The sequence below is a fragment of the Camellia sinensis genome, chromosome 3 (genome assembly GCF_055761805.1).
Source record: "Camellia sinensis isolate YWXY chromosome 3, ASM5576180v1, whole genome shotgun sequence".
NCBI lineage: Eukaryota > Viridiplantae > Streptophyta > Magnoliopsida > Ericales > Theaceae > Camellia > Camellia sinensis.
Genome location: NC_138963.1, coordinates 160842126 through 160847222, shown reverse-complemented (window position 1 = coordinate 160847222; position 5097 = coordinate 160842126). Strand labels below are relative to the sequence as shown.

At 51.5% G+C, this 5097-nt stretch overlaps 1 long non-coding RNA gene across 1 annotated transcript; it reads right to left on the bottom strand.

The window, feature by feature from the left end:
• Positions 1–770: 770 nt before the first annotated feature.
• LOC145821175 (uncharacterized) lies at positions 771–1621 on the bottom strand. Its single transcript, XR_014363207.1, has 3 exons — positions 1569–1621; positions 1385–1483; positions 771–882 (listed from the first exon to the last, which is right to left on the bottom strand). It is a non-coding gene; the product is annotated as an uncharacterized LOC145821175 (long non-coding RNA).
• Positions 1622–5097: the final 3476 nt, after the last annotated feature.

The following is a 5097-nucleotide window of genomic DNA, read 5'->3' as shown; positions in this document are numbered from 1 at the left end:
CCGCTGTGTTCGGTTGTAGGCTCGATATCCCGGTTTGAAAAACCCTCATGCGATTTCAAAAATCGCTTATGCTCAGAATGCTGTGCCATTCTCTACATTGGAACGTGTTCCGACTCCAACCGGTTCCATCTTTGAGGTCCGTCCTGATTAGATTGGGCTGTCTTGTTTGAGAATTGCAGTGTGCAGAATGAACTGAATGCTGTGTTTTGGGCTGTATGCAGATCAATCCCCAACAGAGTAAGGGCTGTGTGTCTAAGAATCAGGCAGTGGGTTGCTTGGGTTGTTTCGGTTGTTAGCTGTTTAAGTTATCTGATTATTACAGTGCAAGTGTTCAATTTTCAGACAACCAATCAATTCCATTTACATTGAGGTGTAACATGATGAGATGCGATGCAACGCATGAAATGTGTAAATGTAAACACTTTTTCAGATAAAAAGGCTGTTTCATTTCACTATCTTTTCAAATGTACAAGCTTTGGAAACAAAATCTGCCTGCGGCAGTACAAGGTAATCTATCTACCAACCAAAAAGAAAAGTACAAGGAAAGGAAGAAAAGATAACAAAAATCTGCATCTGTGTCGATCACTCCAAGGGCTGTCAGTCTGTCCTGGTCCTCTTCCTGGACGAGGGTCCAGGAGCATCAACAGCGTCGTCATCAGAGCCCGAGCTAGAACCGTCTGCGGTCTCCTCCTCCGACGACCCTGCCTCCGCCTCTGACTCCTCGTCGTCGTCATCGTCCGGGACTGGAGCCCGCGAGCTGCTCTCGACGTGAGTACGCCCACCCCTAGTGCGGGGAAATATCCTGCCCTCCTCATCTCTCCCCCGGGCAGGGACAGAAGGTCTGGCTGGAGCACCTCCTGCCATGGGAATCTGGAAGGGAGGCTGAAAAAGCACACAAAAAGTGAAATGCATCAGTATACTGTAGACAGTTTATCAGTGCAGAATGCAATGTTGAATACAGTGTATGAATGCTGTGAGCAGTTTATCAGTGCAGAATGCAATGTTGAATACAGTGTATGAATGCTGTGAGCAGTTTATCAGTGCAGAATGCAATGTTGAATACAGTGTATGAATGCTGTGAGCAGTTTATCAGTGCAGAATGCAATGTTGAATACAGTTTATGAATGCTGTGAGCAGTTTATCAGTGCAGAATGCAATGTTGAATACAGTGTATGAATGCTGTGAGCAGTTTATCAGTGCAGAATGCAGTGTATGGATACAGTGTATGAATGCCGTGAGCAGTTTGTCAGTACAGAGTTTAGTGCAGAATGCAGTGTATGCAGTGCTCAGATACAGTGAGATCAGTGTATCAGGTGTTGTGCCGTGAATCAGATTATACGAAGCAGTGTATGAATGGTTTGAGGCCAGTGTCAGAAGGACATACCGGTATGCTGTAGACAGCCAGAAGGTCAAATGTCCGCTGGAGCATCCCCATCATCGAGGCATTCATCGCCAACGACTGACGGGTGTACTCAGGAGAAGCCTGCAAAGGTATCAGATGCATTAGTATTCTGTGGAATATCAGTAAACTGAAGTGAGATAACTGTACGAAGTGCAGTGATACATACCGGCGGAAGGTCGGGGATGTCAGTGAACTCATGCCCAGCTGGTGGAGGGGCGAAAGGGATCTGATAGGTCGCCCCACCCTGCCCCTGGAAAGTCAGCACAGCAGGCAGGGCAGGCCAGCCAGCTCCTCGTCCTCCCCGCGCTCCGCCCCTGCCACGGACTCGGGCCCTCCTCGAAGATTCAGCCCCTGCTCCTGCTCCGGCCCCAGCCGCCGATGCTACAGGCCTGGCCCCCTCTGCTCGACGACCGCTCAAAGGTCGCATCAGGTACGTCCGCACGTACTCCTGATAGTCGCCGGTGCCTCGGAAGCCGGCCTCCTCCCAGCCGATGGAGTAATCATCCAGCTGCTCAGGGGTCAGCCCCTCGGTCTCCCTCATCTCTGCAGGAGGGTGAGCCGGGACTATCTGCTCAGGTAACCCGCGGGTCTGGCGTAGAAAATGCTCCCCCAGGTACCAAGCCCGACAGACCGGGCCCTCTAGCAGAATCCGGAAACGCGAGGTCTCCTCAACACCAGGGAACCGACCCCGCATCGCCGACGGCAAGGAAGCCCATGGCCGCCATGTGATCTGAAAGTAACAGACAGTTTGTTATCTACTGTTATTGAAACATGCAGTGGGAAAGCGAAGCTAAACGAACTGAAAGTAAAGCATACCTCTGTGGGGGTGATGGTGTCGAAGTATCGGCGGAAGAAGCCGAATGTCTCCCGAGGTCGCCGGGTGCATCCCCCGTCAAAGCGACTCGAGAAAGGAACAGCCGGAGGAGGCTCCGCAACTGGTACAGGTGCAAGCCTAGGGAAGTAGGCATAAACCCACAACTGCAAAACAGATGTCAGTATGACCTTCAGATAAAGCAGGGTATACAGAATAAAGCAGAAATGGCAGAGCCGTGTGTTGTGCAGTGTATTGTGTGCAGTGTACAGTGTGAGCAGTGTACAGTCAGTGTAAAACAGAATGTATGTGTGTGCCGTGTGTACAGTATACAGTAAGTGTAACGCAGACTACAGTGTGTGCAGTGTACAGACTACGGAAAGTACGAGACAGAAAGGAAAAGTGGAGAAGAAATGTACCTCCCAAGCCCGCCAGTAACCTCCGAGCAGCTGGCCGCTGCCGCGAGAAGCCGAGCTCATATATCCGTACAAGGTGGCCAGAGCAGCGCCGCCCCAATCGAAGTGCAGAATATCTCGGACGTCCACCAGTGCACTGAGAAGGCAGAGAGGCACGGTGTTCGCCCGGTCGGCGAAGATAGTAGTCCCGAAAAGGAACATGAGGAAGCCCCGAGCATATCTCTCCACGTCCTCCTCGGTCATCTGAGTCTCCTCCCCCAATGCGGGCAGGACCCTGAACTGTGCCTCGAACCAGGAATAGCGGACGAAGCCTGGGCGAGCTAGCGGAGGGGCCTCCCCCAGTAAATGAACCTGAGCGGCGGTCCACTCATCCATCGCTATGTCGAAGGGGATCGGATCACCCCCTACCCCGATGCCTGTGAGCATCGAGAAGTCATAAGGGGTCATCGTCATATCCCCTGCGGCAGAAAAGTGGAAAGAATCGGTGGTGTCCCACCACCTCTCCGCCAGAGCAGCAAGAAGAGGTCTGCAGGTGGACAACCTAGAGAGCCCTCGGCAGAAGGTGCCGAAGCCCGCTCGGTCCACGATGCGCTGGACCGCATCAGGGAGCTCGTCATACCACTCCCGCGCACCAGTATTCCCATACCCGCGAATGGTATGGGAACCCTCCTGCAAACAGAAAACAACAATTGCAGGACAACATTCAAAATGCGATTTTGAAAAGACAGATATGGCATGTATGCAAGTTTGTCAGATTCAGGCAGATACCGGGTGCCGGTGTGCTTATAGAAAATACGTGTGCTGTGTCAGCGTGTTTGGGCGTTTCAGAACAGATGTGGCATGTGTGCAAATCGAACAGATTCAGACAAATACTGGGTGCCAGTGTGTGTGCAGTAGAATACAGTGTGTGCCGTGTGTTTGGGTGATTCAGGACTAGTGCAGTGTGTGTGCATGTGTCAGTCTCAAGCAGATATCAGTTGTATGTATGTTTACAGTCAACTACGGTCTACGGCATATCAGATTTCAGCAATTAAAGAATACAGCTAACTATGGCAGTTTTGTATCCTACATTGCAGAAAGTAAACCAGAAGATGAAGAGTTACCTCGGGAGTGCCGAATGAAAGGTGGGAGGTAGGCTCGCGTAGCAGTAACTCAGGGGGCGCGTACCTCTCGAAGCTCCGGAACTGACGCAGGCCGTCAGGGGGCAGAACGTGGATCGCCGGCCGGTAGGTCGCCGGGTCGAACGGGCGCTCGCTCAGTGGTAAGAGCTCGACCCCGGGGTCCATCTCGTGGTCCGGGGGAGTCCCGACACGTGGAATGTCGTCCGCCATGTAGAGAGTGGTGTGAAAATGGCCGGAAAAGGAAAACCGAGCCGGAATACGAAGAGTCAACTGAAAAGTCAACTCCCGAGAGGGTCGGAAATGGCCGGGAAGGCCGGAATGTGAAAGGACACGGAAATGAAGAGGAAAGTGAGGGGAACAAACCCCGAGAAGGCGAGAACGCCGAACGAGGCGCCGAAACGAGAATGTGATCGGTGGAAAATGTCCGAAACGCGAAGAGAAACGCGAATCCGACGACGAAACGGGCGTAGAACGCGAAGAAACGGGCGAAAAATGAGACAGAAGCACTCTAGAGAGAGAGGGCAAGAATTTTCGGCGGTGGAAAAGTGAAGAATAGGGTTTTCAAGCCCTATTTTTATAATGCCCGAAGTGAAAAGACAAAACTGCCCCGATTCAGCAACTGTTTGCCGGTCGGCAATGTTTTGTGCCGGCCGGCACTTTTTTGTGCTGATAGAATTATTTTTGTGCCGACGGCCAGCCGGTGGCCTCCCCTTTCGGCCGGTGGGGTTCCCACAGCCTTGTTTAGGCCTTTTGAGTTGTTTTGGGTCTTCATAGCTGAAGAAAGTGCAAGAAAGCGCATCTCCGACATTCAACCGGCCTCCGTTTTGACTTCGGGCCGTGTCTCCAGTGCGTGGCACTCGAATTCGTGCAAGGTGTATCCTTTTTGTATCCTTTTGAATTCAAAAGTTGCCCCATGTGTGTTGCACGAACTCATCACACTACTTCGGTGCATTACATCGCGCTGTCACGCGCCACACATTTGCATTGTTATGCACGTGTTACATGCGTTGCAACACGCACCCCTTTGCATTGTCGTGCACATTTCTCATGCATCATCATTGCATTTCCATTCCATGCATTGTCATGCATTCCGGAATACGTGCGTTGTTGCGCATTTAAGCCCATTTACACTCCGTGTGGCATGCACGTCACACATGGCCTTGCACTTGTTAGTGCATTGCATTTTGTTCGCGCTATCTTGCGCACCTTACTTGCACTTGTTAGTGCATTGTATTTTGTTCGCGCTATCTTGCGCACCTTACTTGCACTTGTTAGTGCATTGTATTTTGTTCGCGCTATTTTGCGCATCGCACTATTTTGTGCATTGTATTTTGTTCGCGCTATCTT